At 37.9% G+C, this 19,126-nt stretch overlaps 1 long non-coding RNA gene across 2 annotated transcripts; it reads left to right on the plus strand.

Annotated features, from left to right (window-relative positions):
- The first annotated feature begins 11,358 nt into the window (after nt 1-11,358).
- LOC122832995 lies at nt 11,359-12,780 on the plus strand. Of its 2 annotated transcripts, XR_006370913.1 has the most exons (4): nt 11,359-11,395; nt 11,966-12,002; nt 12,337-12,442; nt 12,539-12,780. It is a non-coding gene; the product is annotated as an uncharacterized LOC122832995 (long non-coding RNA). The 2 variants fall into 2 exon arrangements; XR_006370912.1 differs by lacking the exon at nt 11,966-12,002 and having other exon boundaries at nt 11,360-11,395.
- Nucleotides 12,781-19,126: the final 6,346 nt, after the last annotated feature.

The raw sequence follows: 19,126 nt of genomic DNA on the forward strand, positions 1-19,126 counted from the left end.
AATTCAAAATCCTGGTATTTCAACACTGTTGAGGTCAACTGAAAGACCCGGGCCTTCTGCGATGGAGGATCACAATGTGTATGTATTTGTGTCTTCACAAGAACTTTGCATTGACTTCTATTCACTTTTCATTCATTTTAACTCTGACCCCGACCCTAAAACTAACCATTTTATGCTGTGAGGAGGAGAGGGTCTTCACATTGTAGTATTTGTTGGAAAATGGACCTCACAAGGTGAAATATCCTAAAACACACACACACACACACACACCCATGCAGACAAGATTTACTCTTTGCATATTTTATATGACTATAAAAATCATTTGAGATTGTAACAAACAAGATTTAAAGAGTGAAAGGGGTAAAGTGTCTAATAGGCAAAGCAATCTGTGAAATCTTAATGTCATTATATTTAGTACCGTCTTCACACACAGAGAATGCAGAGATGGAAAAAGCAATTACAAGCAGGCAGGTTGATTTTGATTTTAATTGGAGCCCTCGCTGCGAGTTCCACCTGTTATAGTCGACAGCCAGCAAACATAAATGTGGGGCTGACAGTTCTGCAGAATGTCTTCACTCCGCTTAATCGAAATTCCTGTAGCCTAATCACCAGTCCCACCCCCACCCCAGCTCTGCTAATAAATTACATGAACGGCAATAGTGCAAGGTGCTTATAAGCAGTACTTAGTAAAAGTCATTAAGGCGTAAAAGGCACGTCATACAAAACCTTTACTCTTACTCTACTCTACAATACTAGAAATAGAAATAGCCTTTATTGTCCCACAGAGGGGAAATTCAGGTGTAGCAGGAGCTTCAGATATGTAGCTTCCCTTATAAATGGGTACTACTTACTGTATATAAAGACATCTTGTGGTTGTGGGTGTTAGCAGAAAAAATGAACCCAGTGTGCTTTGTGTGAAGGAAATTATTACATTACATTACATTATACATTACATTACATTATTTTTAGTTTTGTTTTTTTGTGCCAGATCTCAGTTGGTATGTATGCAGTTCCAGCTACATGCATTGTTCCTGCAAAAGACGTGTAAAAAGCCTTAACATTAATCCGTCTTGTATTGCAGTTGAATAATGCGACACTGAAGATTTTTTGAAAAATCATTGATTTATTTTGAGCATAATTAGATTTATTTAGTGTAGGAAAAAATAATCATTACAAACATAATTGCAAACAGTCATTACTGGAACCAGGAAAAATCCCTTTAACATACATAAAACTAGAATGTTTTATTGTACTTTTGGTTTTGTTTTGAATTTTTTTTATATATAGCAAAGAACACTCCAGATGGATGTAGTGCAAAACGACTACAGTGTGTGGAGAAAGCATGCCTACTGTGGTTTAGGAACTGTGTTGTTGCAGATTTGTTTGTCTTCAAAGAGTAAACCTTGTTGGAACAAACGGCATCAGGAGGTCTTCAAAATACCAAGACACTATAAATTAAAATATTTTGCCCTCCAGAAGATAACTCAAAACAAGTAGGATACTGATTGAAAACCTGTGGTCACAAATACCACATCCTTACTCTGTGACTATACCTCTTTCCAGACTACCAAAAAATATGTGGCATAAACTGAAGAGAAGAAAGAATCCTGGACTCTGGGTCATCTAGACAGAACGTGCAAAGAGGCATGGTCAAACATCTCTGCCTCTGTATTCCAACCTAGAGAAATATCTAACAGGACAAGTGATTATAAATCTATAAGCACACCACACAATTTTGACAGCCTTCACAGATTTTAGAAGAGCTTGAAATTCACACTGACAGGTTTTCTGTTGATGTTTGATTTATGATTGAAAGAAGTGTGTAGGATCACATACTTAACAAGTGTTCCTGCTGAGGGATCGCAGACTACAGGATTGGTCAAAAAACACTAAAGCTACTTGAAGCCATTAAACTCTTGACTGGTAAAAGGTATTTATACTCGTTAGTGTTAAGGTTAAGTTAAAATTTGACTTAGATTGTGTTGGATGGGAGTTTATCCCACCTCTCGCCCCTTGACCACTAGAGATAAGCATCAGCACCCCTGGCGGCCCCTCATGGGATAAGCATGTATGATAATGTATGGATGGATGAATGTGAGTTGTGTTACTCATGTTGAGATTTTATTTTAATTAACAAGTCTTCTGCTCACTCTCATAGCAATGTAATTAACTATTTAGTTTAAATTTCCTTCAGTGACTCATATTTTTGTTTGTGATGTTTACAAAAAGCAGTAACCTGCAATGAATGCTGTGTCCCAATATGTAATTTTTAAAGGTGTGTGCAATATACGTTTGTAGTTGGATCAGTGATCAGGTCAAACCACCCAACTATGTCCAGAGCCAACTCCAAAATTGTATAACTGACTACTACTGAGGTTGGGTCGGCTTTCTTCACGCACCTGCAGGCTCCGGTCTCCACCCTCTCTCACCCTGATAGATTTTCCTGACAACTCACCGACTGTCTCCAACAAGTGCAGGCTGGTGCGAGCTTTATTGGCCAAGAAACAACTGTAGAATAAGAAAAAAGAATTTGAGGTGAGTCCCCAACTTTATTGGAAAAAGACGGCTGTATGACAAATGAGCAGCAGAGGTAACAATTGTTCCACCTACAATTTTTTTTTTTTCTGTGTGAAAAACAGTTTTTAGTAGACCATACTGCTGCCATAAAAAAATATTAACTTTAAGACTTTTTGCACATCTTTACTAAGGTGGCCAATAAATGTGACTGGCACTATATGAAGATGAATTCCAATGATGGATCTACAGGTTATAATCACTCTTGTAAGCACATAGGCAGACATCCGTTTTAAACACCCAGCAACAGAAAAAGGAACACGGCCACACATTTTGCACATGCTACATTTAGTCGCCCCCCACCCCTCTTTTCATCTGCAATGCAAAGTAAGTCCATCGTGCAAATGATGTGTGCCCAGAAATTCCCAATTAATTTTACTCACCGTGTGTAAAATATGGTGGAGGGGCACTGCTGCTCAGCGCCACGGTGTTGGAAGACTGGAGTTGAATTATGAGGACGTGGGCTGACGGTGTCGGCCTGCCGCTGCATGCCCCTGAGCGCACGGCCGTGTTAGCATTTCAAATTGAGTTACACGCTAAACAAGCAGAGCGCCACGTGAGTGCTAACTCATCTGTTTATTGCAGGGCCTGCCTTGTTTGTTCTTTCTAAAGTTTGTTTTCACAGGAAATCTGTGTACAGTGAACCCTCGTTTTTCGCGGGGGTTAGGTTCCAAAAATAACCGTGATTGGCGAAATCCGTGAAGTAGTTATATTTATCTTTTTACAATTATTACACAGTATAATTAAATACTCTACAGCATCTTTTTAACAAATAGAACGCCTTCTTACAAATAACTAGAGTAAAATAATCATTTTAGTCATCAATAGGAAGTACAGTAGGACAAATTGGGACTCACGTATTTCACCGTTCCTCTGACTGTGACATGGTCTCCCTCTGCTCTCTAGTGTCTTTTTCTTCTGAAGCCTGTGGTGCAGGTGTGTTTGTTCGAGGAAAGAACACAGGTATAAATATTTGCCAAAATTTGCCATATTTAAATACCGTAACGTTATTAGCACACAGGTAGAGAAGAAGCGCAGAGACTGTTTTCACTGCATGTGTGTGAAATTTGATTTAGATTCCTTGTCATATGAGTATAAAAACAAATGCTATTTCTGAATGTGCATGCTTAGAAAGTGTCTGAAGGTACGCTAGCGGTGCATGTACGTTCTCAGCTCTTTTTTTCCAGAACTTTTATCTATGGTGCTGAACTCTAATCATGTTAATCAGACTTTTTTTTTTCGGGGGCAGAGGAGGGGTGATTTTTTTTCTTCTCTTTGTTCCATATATGAAGATGAATAAGAACCAAGCCTGTGATAAAGGAAAGAGGAGAGAAAAGGAAATTAACTCTGTGATTAAAGTGCTCTATATGTGTCTCTTGGTGCGCTCAGAGAATGTGCATGCCGCAGTTCATTTCAATTTTCCAGTTTCAGTCATTTGGGTTCATTGTAAAAAATAATGTCCAACTCACATTTTCATATTGTATGGACTCAAACTTTGCATACACCTCTTTATTCTGTCCATAAATCCTTCTGAATGTGCTGCACACTGTTTTGCACAAACTAAATTATGTAATCAATAAAAAAAAAATCTCCACTGTATGATTTCTCATGTATTGCCTCCAAAGAATCAATTTAACTTGCTGGTAATTTACACTCACAATTCAGGTTAAGGTTGCTGTAGACATTGCAGAATATTGTGTGCATGTGTATGTATAAACATATATGTAAGTCCATGTAAATAGATAATGAAGAAAATAATTAGCTTGGAGCACCCAAGATTATGGTATTGTTTTATCTCTTTCAATTGTGTATTAATCTCTGTTCTTCATATATACACATACAGCACATATTTTTTTAAGACGGCTTCATTTGTATGTATGAGTTTGGTGGCAGGTGAATTAGTCTGTATGCACGCTGCAGTCCAAGCTGCCTGATTGCAGCATAATTACCATAAATCAAATTTACATTTGTCACATAATTTAGTTCTCATCTTGGCATTGCCTGGTTAATTTTAGTGCCCACTGCATGCAAGATTTATTGTCATTTATATTAATAACACAAACACACGTACACATGGGTTCCTCCTACAAACATCTCTGGGGGGTTGTCATCACACACACAACGTGTGCGCATATTTCACACTTTTGCTCTTGTGGCCACTGCTTTCTCAAGGCATTTCTCCCCCTTGTAATCAACATCTAATTTATTACAAATAGCTTTGATAACAAAGTTGGGTGAACTGCTCAAGTGTATCCAAAGTATATATTTGACTTGAAACATTTAGAATTAGATGAGCTGACTTTGACATTTTACTGTTAATTGTGAGTTGCCCCATCTATATGTATTATCTGATAAACTGGGTGGACTTTTGTGCATTGAGTAAAGGTAATCCAGAAACATCTTAAATCCAATTTGGAGAAAAGAAAACTAGTTTACCGAGACATGCTTATAAAGCTGCACATGGAACAAAAAATCAAGAAGAAGTGGAGCTAAAAGCAAAGCCAGTAAATGGGCAAAACACCAACTAAAAATCTTTAAATAACTTCAGCCTGACTGGAACGCTGAAGAAAGGTTGTGTACATTGCTCATTTATTTATTATTTGCAGAGCTTGAACTGAGATACCTGTCAGCAATAGAAAGAAGACACTTCTCTCTGGTACAGCCCAGAGAGAAAAATTGAGACATTAAAGTGTTTGAGCTAAACTTAGATCTCTAATTGAATGCTATGGTAAGATTTTAACATTACAGCTGTGAACTAAAGCCCTTGGGAAATAAACCTTACATTATTGTATATTTTGCAATATGAGTTTTAAATTAAAGTGTTGGAGCCTAGAATGAAAGAATGGTACAGATATACTGCTTTAATTCATCTGTGGTCTGGAAAATGAGGAATTATTCACCAAAAACAGTAAATGTAACTTGATGACGCAAAAAAGTATTACCTGATGTTTTTGCATAATTTGCAGAAGTTGCACAAACATTCACACATTTACAGCTGCAAAACTTCAATGTATTTTATGTGGTAGACCAACTTGATCGGGTATAATTGTGAAGTGGAAGTAAAATTCCACATTTTGATCATCTTTAAAGATGAATCTGCAAAGTGTTTATCACTGAGTTAAACGTCTGACATTCAACTCAGTGATTGAAGGACATGATTCTGTGTATACAAAAAAAAACAACAGAAAACAGTTCATTACACCCCCACCACCATGCATAGTAGCTATGTGTTGAAACTAATATGTAGTGTTTTGCTTTTGTCTGTAGAGAAATACATTACATATGGTCATTAATGTTTGACAACTGTTGTAAATAATCCCTCCCTGGCTTCTGATTAAACTTTCTCTAGAAAATCACAAAATCCAAACTGGTTTGAAATGGCCTAACAACTCTCAGAAGGATGTGCAGCAGCAGTTACCGCTTTCTTATTCTAATTTTAGAAGCTTTTTTTCAAAATTGCATGCATGTCTAATGTAAATGCTTGCTAATATCTACACTCAGGCTGCTTTTGCTTTATGGCTTTAAATAATAATAATAAAAAAAAAATTGTCATCTGCATAAAAAATTTGAATGATAGAATGAATGTATGCATAGCATGTTTGTATTTAAGACCCAGTGCAAAAGTCTTTAATTCATACTACAACTTTCTTCTTTTAGTAAAAAGTGTGAGATGTGGAAGAGGCTGATGCAAATCCATTTTATAAAATGAGTTCTTGCCCCCTTGCTAACTGATGGAAAGTCCCTACGCACATTTAAATGCTGAACATTTTGAAATACTTTGAACCTAAAGTAAATGCGAAGAATGCTAAGCATAAATTATGTATAAAAAAATCTAATAAGATATTTTGTTCCATATTTAATCCATGCTGAGCCACTGAGAAACATCCAGCTGCATTCAGTACTTGACATTTGCTTTTTATATTGCAGAGCTGTAAACAAAACCATATTTATAGTGGACAGTTAGTTATTTTGTACAACAGTATTTCTAAACTTCTTTTCATCCTTTTATCCTCACTTTTCCTCCTTAGCAGCCAGAGACACCAGGTGTCGTGTCTTCCTCATCTCATCTGTCACGAACATATACTGGTAAAACTACAAGCCACACAACCATATCGGCCTAATGTCTCGTAATGCTTTTGTTGTTTCAAATGTTTTTAATTGCCTTCAGAACTTGGGGAAATAATTAGCTGATCTAATCACATAAGCAAAGTACCTCCTAATGAAGCAGGCAATAAGGTGATTAAATCACACGTGCTAATGGAAGAAATCCAAGCTACAGATGCGAACTGACAACCTCTCAGCTATGAAATTGTACAGCGACGCAGAATGAAATACAAATGATCAAATCAATCCTAAAGTCCTCAGTGGATTAGTGATGGTTGAACATGATATGCAAAGGTTGCCCTTTTATTTTTTGGGGTTATTAAAATAGTTCCATGTCAAAATAAAGGGTTTTATATTTTTTTCCTCCTGTTGTTTCAGACCATTTTGAATTTAATTTTATTTATTAGAAACGTTCTTTAGTTAATACATGGCACACATTTCTGGAGGGACGGACAGAAGGATAAAACTTCTTGACACTGAGACAGGAAAAGATGTGGGAACACAAAAGTTTTTCCATTTTCTATATTTTTTTGCTACATATTTCTAGGAATGGAAAATGTCAGATTTTTTCAGAAAAGGAACCGTGTATCATTTTGTATAGATTCGAATTAGCTTGTCCACATGCAAAATGTGAGCAATTCAAACTAACTGGTTCCTGTCTTTCCATCTATGTTTTCCCACAGCATTTCATCTAATGGGGATGCTGCCTGAATGCGTTTTTAATTGCATTATGATTACTGCTGCACTTGTAAACTTGGAAAATGGCTCCATATTACAAGTTTTATGAGAGCAACAGAGTCAAGGGAGGACAGTGAATCTTTTACAATTTTAGAGGCATTTCAACTCATCCTAGCAAGTTATACAGAGGAACTACAGCATAATGAAAGACCATTATTCAAATCAGGTCTTTGTGCTGCTCATTGTTCCCTCAAGAGGGGACAATAAGGCAGCAGATACGGCCGGAAAGAGTGGGTGGTCAGCGCATCAGTCGATGCATCATTTTTAGTGTGGTAAATTGGAGCAGAGCTGCAATCGAAAGATGGTGACACAAAACATACGACTGAGATCGAGTGTATTCATCTTTATGCAATAAAATTCAGCCGAAGGAAGCAGGATGCAAGTGCTTTCTGTCCATACTTGTGTTCCTGTTTTTAATGGGTCTGGTATAAATCAGTCAGAAAACATTTGATTCAAAGCCGAAAGACGCATGCTATTAGAATGCTAAGCAGCCGTTTTAAAGAGTCTTAATGCTGGGAAGGTGTAGGTCAATAAATCCACTTTGACACTGTGTTCTGATTTCCACTCTCTGTAGGTGCTTCTGATCAGAGGGTACACACACACACTGATCAGAGGGTATGCATAAGAATACCCTCACAGCTCTGAGGGAAAAGATCAGGAAACATGGAGAGAAAATGCTTTTTAGAAAGTAGAAGGGAACAAATAAAAAAAAGCAAGAAGACAGAGGAAACAAAGGGCAAACAGGACGAGAACAGAGGGTGAGAGTGTGTGGAGGGGGGAGATGAAAAGAAGATAGAAGTTGAAGTTAGTAGATGAAGAGATGAAAATGGCAGGAGGTCAATGGTATATAGAAATGGAAGAAATTCAGAGGTAAAGATGAGGTGACAGAGCAGAGGTGAGACAAAGATGAACAAAGAAGAAATTGTAGTTAAACATCGAGAGAGAGGAGAAAAGGTTTGAGGCAGTGAGATTCAAACTAGATATTTAGATTATTATTATATCTCATACCACTTATGGCGTTCTTAGGAGGAGTTGGTTGTTTGTAGTAACTGTGGAATCATCAAACAATTGTGACATGTCAGATTTGCAAGTCACCAATAGTAAAGTGGTCATGACTGTCGCTTTCACAGAAATTCACTCTCCAAAATGTGAGAGTCATAAACAGATATTTAAGGCGTAGTGCATATTGTATTAAAGACAGAGACAACACTGAGAAAAGGGTCTCTGCTGGATATTCTAATAATTTTTTGAATTGCCAACATTGTTCATTGACAATTAAAATACAAGTGCATCTAAAAAGATTTAATGAGGGACAAAATTTAAAATTTTTTGTCCCTCATTTCAGAAAGTGAACCCCATATAAACAGATAAATTACACATAGTTGGCGATGTGTCAAGCCTTTAACTCTTGTAATTTTGATGATTATGGTTTAGAGAGTATGAAAGCCTACAATTCAGTGTCTCAGAAAATTTTAATATTATAAAAAAATGTCAAGTAGTAGAAAGTCACAGCAAATTAACTAACTGCAAAGTTTTCCTGAGCTTCTGAACGGCGACATAATCATGGGGAAGACTGCTGGCTTGACAGACTTCCAGAAGACAGACTTCCACACCTTTCACAATGAGGGCGACCACAAATGGTCATTGCTAAAGAAGCTGGTGGTTCACAGAGTATCAAATCCAAAGTTGAGTGGAAGGAAAAAGTATATCAGGAAAAAGTGCAACCTTGAGGGGGCTGTAAAGCAAATCCATTCAAAAATCCCCTTGTGGCGTGGAGAGTCCTTCAGCAGCTCCATCAGTCATAAAAAGATTATTAGAATAAACTCAAAGATTCCCTGTGCCTGATATCCCCTAATAATCTCTCTCAGTTTTCCACTCAACCGTTAACTGAAGCATCAATGTCTTGTGAAAGCATTGCATGTTTTTTTTTTTTTTGTGAGCGTGCGTTTGCGTGTGTGCATATGTGTACTTGTTTAGCTACTGTTGTTAGCACCATTTCTGGCATATTTACTTTATTCTGAAGACCACAATCTTTATGGGGACGTAAGCCCAGTCCTAATATGGCCGATCTTCTTGTTTAGAGTTAAAATTTAGGTTAAGAGGTACGATGTGAATTAAGCTTTGGTTAAGATTAGGGTTAGGAACAGACTAGGAATGGTCAGGGTTAGATAAAATGTCAGGGTTAGGCATACATGCAGTTACTAAAATGAATTAAAGATAATTCATACTCCTAATATGGGTAGATATCTAAATCTGTCCGTGTGTGTGTGTGTGTACTGATGAAGGTGAGAGGACAGAGGGTGCTCTGTTGCAGAAGAGAGGGATGATCAGAAATATGCAGTTTACAAAGATTTTAGACGGAATCTGAATTATTTTATGTCACCAAAATATTGAAACCCTCCACCTGCCTAATGCATGTATGTTTTCCAACCTTTCTGCTCCACCTCCTTTTTAATTTCTTCCTCAGTAATCTGGAAAGTTCTAGATTTGTCCTTTATTTAATTCTCTCTTTCTTTCTTTATCTTCCATCTCCTCTCCTCTGCTCCATGTCCTTTTACTCCCCCTCACATCCCATCCAGTCAAAGCTGTCTTTCAACACTTAAATAATCTCGCTCTTTAATTTGTCACCTTCTTTGTCTCTTATCTTCCATCCATCAATTCAATCTGGTCTCTTGGAGCAAATTGTTTCGTTCTGTCTGTTTCTGTCAGTCTTTCACCTCCACCGTTTTCCCTCTTCCTGCCTGCACATCTGTTGCCTCGGCTAGTTCCCCCACTTTCTCTCCTCGTTGCTCTCTCTTTTGCAGTCTGTCTGTTCTTCCATGAAATTAAAGCGCTCTAAGCTGCTGTTTAATCAGGACTCTGTTTGGGGAACTGCTGCGATGACAGAAACTGCCCATCCCAAGTACTGTGTCAGTGTATGCATACATGCACTTTACAATGCATGTCTGGGTGAGTCTGTACATATTGTTCTCGATGATGAGTGTGGATAAAAGAGGAATGATGTATGTGTCTGGACTTTTCCAGGTGTTTGCTTGCATGTGTGGTTTTTGTTTAGATGCCCATTAATCCATAAATAATCAGTATCTGAGCGGTGTCATCTGATGCAGGGGATAAAATCAGGATTGTTTACTCTCTGTGTTGAGTAAATGAACACAGATTAACAAAGCTAATTAAACAGCCGACGATTTCACATCAGACTGCTGTAGTTAAGACTCCAGGGTTTGAAATGGAGGAGTTGAAAGAAGGAAGCTGGTGGTAAAATGGCTTTACTTATGGAGGTGCATCTCTATAAACGTTTGTAGATTACCGTAACTGAGAAGTTAATTTATTTTACTAATTCAGAAAATGAAACTTGTCATAGATTGATTAAAAACCAAGTGACATATATTTATTTAGGGTATTTATGATGACTAAGGCTCACAGCTAATGAAAACTCAAAAAACAGTTTCTAAGAAAATTTTAATTTATACAACATTTACAAGCAAACCGTAAATGCAGTATTCTTACTACAGAAGTGTTGACCTGCTGAAGACTGTGTCTATCTGCTGTACAGCAAAGGAAAGCAGTACTTGTTCAGGGATCCTTTTGGATCGATTGTTACTGCACCAGTGCAGTAAAGCGCTGTATCTATATCCTTCAACTTATCTACATTTCTTGTTTTGGCGTTTTCATTCTTCTCCTGACAATACCACTTTTTGAAAATTATTCGTAGCCTTGCCTAACTAGAAAGTCTCATGGGGTAATTAAATTTCTTTTACAAGGAAGACCTAGCTAAGTTAGCAGCCACATGAATCAGAGCTCTATAAAACAAGTATAATACTTGTTAGAACTGCAGTATTTGGTTAAATCTGTAAATCTGAGTGTGCAGGTGAGTCCCCGTGATTGGTGGACCCAGAGGATGGACAAGAAAGCATTGAAGAAATTACTTTAACAAGAGTCTGGATGAGAAGAAATAATAAATGTATTAAAGCCTTGCAAGGTGAGAACAGAAATACAGAGTCAAAGGAGTCTGTCAAGCCTACTCTATCAGTGGATCTGACTTCCTTTTATAGGTTCTGGTCAGAGAAGAGAGATTTGATTGGACTGTAGTTGTGAATCCCTGATTGTTATGTACCAGGGATTCTCTGGAGCCCAACACAGATGGTCTTGCCATTTGCCTATTGTTAAGGAAAGGGGGTTGTTCTTTGATGCTAAAGAGGGCAGATACATTTTAGGTTGGGGAAGTAACACTTAGTCTCCAGGATCAAGGACCTCTCTCCAGCTGTTATATGACTCTGCAGAGGTCTTGAGAGCAGCTTGACCAGTCTCATGATAAGATTATGCAGATAACCTAAAGCAGAAGAGGGATGAGGAGCACATTATAAAATTTTCCATTACATTCACCTAAGAGGAGATGACTCATAAAAAGATGTTTATGGGCTGCCCATCATTCATCCTATGCTCATCCTAATGAATCACACCTTTAAATATGTATGTTATGTCAAGGAGTTTGCATGGGCGGACTGCCTTTTATTTGCATCTTAATCCTCCCCTGTTTGTCTTGGTTTAGATGGTAAATTGTCATTGGGTTTGCTTCATTTGCATAGGTAAGTTTGGTTAATCGTTTTGATGGTTTCCTTTTGTTTATTGTCTAAGGCGCGAGTGCATTCTGAAGTTACATCCAGCTCCCTAATATCATCAAAATCTAAAGTAAAATAACAACTTGTACATAAATTAGTGTAAAATTGTCCAACTACATGCTGTGAGTTGCTTGAATTTGGCGTGGATGGATTATTTTCATGTCGTGGTCTGATCACCCCTATTAACAGGCCACAACGCCAATAACTCAAACTTACAGTTATCAAGAAATCAGTTATATTATATCCACAGAGCTGTTTGCAGGTTGTTGTTAGTCTCTTTCCTGCTGTACTTTCATTACAGGTTGTGACCGGAAGGTGGAGTTTTTGCAGCTGGAACTTGTTAAGGCCCATTAGCAGGAGCCATGAAGTCGATGCCATATTGTTTTGGTCAGATGAGTTGTAATCAGGTTCTTATCTCCTCCATGTGTCATGTGCTTTGAGTTGTAACATTTGCCTTTTGTTGTCGCTTTTTGAAAGCAGCTTCCTTCTCTTGTCATGTTTAGTACTTAGACCCCAGTGAATGGCTTCCTCGTTCCCTGTGTTTGTTGAGCAAGTCTCTTTGAGATTACTGTCTTGAATCTCCTCACAAATCCCTCGATGGCCCTCCTGGAAACTGCTGCCCAGAATCCTTACCATTGTGTTCTTCTCACTCACCTCCATGTCCACCCACCAACATGTCACCATATCTCCACAGTGTCTTGATAGAGAAAGAAAAGGAAGACAATAAACACTAATCACCTGCCAACCACAGCCTCTGTTTTTATACTAACCTTCTGCTGCTATACTCTATTTTCTTCATCACCAGTGAGCTCTATGTTCAACTCCTTGTTAGATCATTATTTCACTCCATCCAATTATCAAACTATAACTACTTACCTTCCCTCCTAGTCCCTCTATGTAATGTAGTTCTACAACCAAGAAGAACTTATCACTGCACATGTTTTCCATTTGGTGTAGTTGTTGCTTGGGTTAGTGTCAATATATATTCTTCCACAGTCATGATGCATGGTAGGAAAAAGCTGTTTTGCCAAAATCTATCAAACCCCTTGGACAAGCTCCTTTTAGTACCTTGATTTTATACATATTCATCCAGTGAAACACCTCTTTTTCCTGTCGAAGTTGAAAGTAGGTTAATGTGGTGCATTATGGGATTAATGGTTCCCATAACAGACTCCTGTGGTCAGTCCTTCCTGGCTGGAGGCTGCTCATTTTGCCAAATTTAAATTTTGTTTAAATTTGGAAAAAGGTGGATTGTTTTTGAATCCACCTCCACTTTGAACGCATTTTCACACATATCACCACTGCTTCCTTTACATCCATAAAGAAGCACCTACACTGTTTTACACCTTCTCTATAGAACTCTATTAATAGTTTCAAAACAGAATTTCATCTTTACCATGTTTTAAGAAAACATATGACTGGTTCACTGTTCTAAGGTAAGCAACATTATCTATTTGTTGGTTATATGTTTTCATCAGTTGTGTTTTTCTGCAATCTCTTCACATCACTTTTGTTCTTGGTATCTGTACATTTCTTCTCCACTTAGACATTTTCAGAACCTGTCAGAAGTTTTTGAAAAGGCCATTTCCTTCTCTCCTTGACATCTCAACAACCCGAACTGTACATCTTGACCAACTCCTTGCTACTCTACAGCCTCTTCGTTATTGGCCTAATTCTTTCTTACAAATCCTCTGCACATCCTGATTCAATAATTTGCTTTTATCTGCTCCCTTTTCTCCAACAGTCTTCTCATTCAATTACGCTTGAAAGCGTACCTTCTTTTTTTGCTTTTAGTACATTTCTAATTACATCCTTCAGATCTAACCTGCTGCCAACAACCCTAACTTTATCTCACTGTTGCTACTTTTCACCTTCTCTCATGTCCGACCTTACATCCAGCTCACTATAAAATTTAACCTGTGCAATTTATAGCTCTTTTTTCCACACAACAGGCCTAGCAGTTCTATATCTATCTGCCTCTTCCACTACTTCTCTGTATTTGCCTTCACTTTAGCTTTCCTTCACCAAGTCAGATTGTCTTTTATAATCTGCCCAAAGGACAAATGAAACAGCTTCATAGAAGTTCCCCTCATGATTTCAACTGAACTTTTTCAGTAATCTAGTAGCTTTTCCTTATATTCAAGAGCCTTCACAATCTAAATTATTGATATCCAGCTCCTTCCCTCAGTTTTCATCACTAGTGTATGTGGCATTACACACCATCATGCAATGCTATCAGCTGTACTCTCCCTAAGAAATCCTATTTTGTTTAGAATGCCTCTTCTGCACAGGATACAGTCTACCTGTGTGCCCTTTTCGCCACTTTTTTGCATCACTCCAGTATTCTTTTTTATTTAAGTATGTACCTTTTTCTGCCACTTACACCCCTTTGGCAAAATCCAACAACATCTGTCCTTTCACATTTCTGTCCTAAGCACTGTGCCTATCTAACACTTGCTCATGACTTCTATGCCTTTCAACACGTCCAATAAAGTTTACCTCAATCACTCTGCCCCCTGGGAACATCACTAACATTTTCTCCAGCTTGCTGCAGTATTTTTCTTCCTCTTCTGAGTTCCAACTTATTGGTCATACATACTGACAACATTTAGATAATTTACCTTTTCAGCTTCAAACTCATAATTTTCAGACACTTTCTTATGATTATCCATACTGCATTCACTCTGGACCAGCCAAAATTTAAAAGGCTTCAAAAAGCGACTCAGAGGTGAATAGTTTACTGTTCCTGTTGATTATTTCATAAATGCATTTAAATGTCTGCATCAGGTTGTCAAAAGCTTTCAATACTGAGAAAGTTAGAACTGAGGGTGTAATATCACTCATGTCCTTATAATCATTTATAGGGTCTGATCAGCCACAAGAACAATTATAGATATTTTTTTTCCCCACAGAGTTGATACCCTTTGCAGCTCTTAAAATGTTTTCAAAATAAAAAATGGAGAGTTGGTCTCCAAGATATTTCAGGAGGTTACATGGACATGTAGTCCAAACAAGGACTCTACTTGCCACATATCATGTATCTGATCAATAAAAACAAGTTCAGACTTTGGTGAGGGAGATTTATTGTCCTGTGATGGACTGATAGCCTGTCTTAAGTGTACCTCGCTTCATTAACTGTTGGAGATAGAGACAGTCCCCCACAACCCTGCAAGCATGTTTCGATAATGGATGGATAGGTTCAATCTACTCTTTGAAATCTTCAGAATCAAACAAAACATTCTGCCTTTCAGTTTCTCTCTCTATCTGCTGAGCCATTTTGCCTCTTTCTTCTTTGTCTTTGGACAACAGAAACATAGCTGTAACCATGTCCCACATGGTACGTGGCTGAAACGGAGGTGATCTGTTTCAGCCTAAGCCCATAATGGAACAGTAGAAAAATTTTTACCCCAATAGGCTTGATTTGGGTCCTATAAGCAACATGCTGTCCACCAGTGCTGAAGGTGGTTCATGTTAACCTATGAAGTTGTAAATGTTTCCTATCCATCTTCTATATCCACTTATTCTTTGCAGGGTTGAGGGAGGCTGGTGCCTTCAAAGGTTAAAACACATACAAATAAATGATGAATGAATAGAAGATAATTTAAGAAAAACTATTTAATTAAATGTGCATGTCTTTGGACTATGGAATGAAGTTGAAATGTTGAAGCACCCAGAGAGAACCCAAATACGCCCAGGGAGAATATTCAGACCATACAGAAAGGAACTTGTCGCAAGAAAGTCCTGGGTTTCTCCAGATCAAGAGCAATGTAACAATTGCACCAGGGTGCAATTCGTTCTGTTTTAATTTTTTTTTTTTTTGTGTGTATATATATATATATATATATATATATATATATATATATATATATATATATATATATATATATATATATATATATATATATAAACTTGGGGAAAAAAGGCATTATGTACAGACTTGTTAGCTTCAGAGGCACCAGCTAATGGATTTTGGAAGTCTGACGCCAGCTGGGTAATCCTTTTTCTCCCCGCTTTCAGTCTTTATATTAAACGTCACACTATAAGCTAAAGCCTTTCGAGCCTTCTGGGTTCAAATTTGGGTTATGGACTCCTCTATGGTTCTATTTTTCTGTGTGTTCAACAGCATTTACCATACAAAATTTAGGTGTTTGACAAAATCCTCCTAAATACCAGGTCACATAAGATTACGTAAAATGCTACTGAAGACTAATCTATTTTAGCCACATGTACATAAACAAACCAGATACAAATAAAATGGAGTTGGTCAAGGGCTGTCAGTTGTGCATGAAAAGTTTGTAGTCCTACTAAAATTTTGTTATACCTAACACATACATGCAAATATTGAGTAAATGGTAAATGGCCTGCATTTGAACAGCACTAGTTCAAGAACTTCGAAATGCTTTACACTCCATTTAGTCACTGACCCATTCATACACACGTTCACACTGATGACTTGAGGAAGCTCCACTTTGCCTGATGTAAAGAGCTGGTGTTTTAGCTTGATCATAGAGTAAATTGACTGCTGTTGGTGTTTTCTTAAACATAGTTTGTTTTAAATGCATGTCTGTTTTCCATACCATCTTAAACCTCCATGTAGAAAATCACAAGTGCAAGGTGTTGGATTTATGGCTCTGATCTCTTTTCTGTACGCACAACCTCCAGATGGCAGTGGAGGAACAGTTCAACATTGGGTATGAGCTTTCACAACGGCGCATGTATATGTGTATGTTTGTGTCTCTGTGTAGAACTGGTTGTGTGAACAGAGAGATGAAGATGGTTAGTAATATATAAGGTAATGTGGACTAATTCTACCTGTGTTATCTCTGAAAATTGTTTCAGCGGTAGAAAAGTGGTAAATCGTGGTCCTGCCATTGTTTGTCACTGTAATCTACAACAAAACAATAAGAGGATGTGATCAAACAGTATCAGCTTGTTCCCTGGTTATTAAATGTCATGTCTGACCCAGATTTCAGCAGCATTTACTGTCAGACTCATGTTTTCCTGGAGTTTTATATTGTAAAACTGAGCTTAAAAAAAGGAATGACATGATTTTGTTTTGATTCAGTCTACCTAGTCTTTGTTGCTGCCAGATGCTGCTTTGAAGCCTGAATTAGCAAATAATCCTTTTCCACTTTTGGACTGTGGTTTACTCCACATTTGCATTCTTGTTTTTCTAACAACCTTCTTCTCTTCTTGGCAGTTGTGTTTCTGACTCCTGACATCTAAATGCTTTTGATCTTTTTACTATAATTTTCTCTTCTTTCAGAATAGATCACACTTTTTCTTTTACAATACCCCTTCTTTCTTTTCTGTCTTTTCTCTCTTTCATCAGCCCCCTCTGTTTCCTTTGTTACATCATGTGATCGTCAGAATCTCTGCTTGCAACCAGTGAAATTTAATCCTCCTGTTAGCTGTCATCAGATCCTCATCCAAGCTTTGCCTGATGTGTAATCTCTTGGTACGCACCTCTTCTTTTTGCTTGCAGCTGCGTGAGAACCCGTCTGGGGTGTGACACAGAGTCATTGGCTCAAGCTACTCCTCATGATGGAGAGGCCCTCCTGTGCACTCCACCATGCTCCTCTCCCCTCCTCACCCATCTGCACTGTCGTCTTCTCTCCCAGCCATCCGTCTCTCCCACCCTTCCACACTCAACCTCTCAATTTCTCACTTGGCCTTTGCGTCCAGCCCTCTGGCCTCTCTCTGCTCCACCACAGCTCTCATTACCTCTCTGTCTCTTTTCTCAATGACACGCAATGACCAGGCATCAGCTCCTGACACCTAGATATCCTCCCCGCTTCTTCAACACCTTTCATTCTTTCTTTCTTTCCTTCTTTCTTTCTTTCGTTCTTTCTTTCCTTCCACTCACACTGGAAATCTTTCCCTGTTGTTTTCCCTGACGTCTTTCTTTCTAATTTCCTGTCTTTCCTTCCTGCTGTCATTTCATCACTGTTGGTTGTTTAGACTTTTGAAAAAAAAAAAAAGTTTTTCACCTTAATATTTTTTGCTTTCCCACTGGTCTCTCTATACTATTTAAGGTTCATATGTACAATGTCTAGGTCTGCATGGTGCACAGTAGCATTGATGTCTTTTGCATAAGGACCTGCTTTCGAATTCCAGACTATCTTGTGTGTATATATGTTGCCTTGCAATGAACCGGCAGCCTGTCCAGGGTGCATATATATATATACCTGCTTTGATTTGCAGTATAGTTTGGATTCTGCTTTTGTGTTCTTGTCTCAGTGTCTCTCAGTCTTTTGCAGACTCTAACAGGTTTGATCTCCATCCATCTTTCCATCAAGTTTGACAAGTGTTCCTGTCTCTACTAAAGAAAAGCACTGTCACCCCTTGATGCTATCAATGCCTTGTTTTAACTTGTGAAGGGTGTATTTAAGTTTATGCATAGTTGGTTTTCCACTGCTCATTGTGTTTCAGATGTAGCTCAAACCAAGTTCTGTTTTGAACTCCTCTGAACAAGACACCTTCTTTGACATGTTTGTTGTGTCCAAACATGTGGACAAACTGAAAATGTGATTTCTTATAGGTTCTTTTTCTTTTTTGCTTCTCTTCCATAAAGGCAGATATATAGAGTACTGAATTGACAGCTGTCTCGAATGTACAATGTCTTGTAAATGAATTATTTTTGCCTGGCCTGCAGATATCTGCAACTCTTCCAATGTTACTGTCAACCTCTTGTCTTCTTCTCTGATTAATTATGTCTGACCTGTCAGAATAGGTGCTTTGGAAGGTTTGTGGTATTTGTTTTTGGATGTTCGATCATACAGTGTTCCTTGTAATTTTCCGAAGCTTGGGTATTTATTTATAACCAAACTTTGCCTTAAACTTCTTGGTGACTTAATCCCTAATCTCTCTGCTGTGTTCCTTGGTCTGTTTGTTCACTAATGTTCTATAACAAATCTCTGAGGCCTCACCTCATATATTTACACTGAGATTAAATAACACAGAGTTGGACCCAATTTACTAATTTAGGCACCTTGTGAAGGAAACTTTCTATCAGAGTAAAAGGGACTTTATTTATGAAATATTTTTCATATTTTATTTGTATATTTTGAAATCTACTAAAGATTTTACAA

This window comes from Gambusia affinis, linkage group LG06 (assembly GCF_019740435.1).
Source record: "Gambusia affinis linkage group LG06, SWU_Gaff_1.0, whole genome shotgun sequence".
Classification (NCBI taxonomy): domain Eukaryota; kingdom Metazoa; phylum Chordata; class Actinopteri; order Cyprinodontiformes; family Poeciliidae; genus Gambusia; species Gambusia affinis.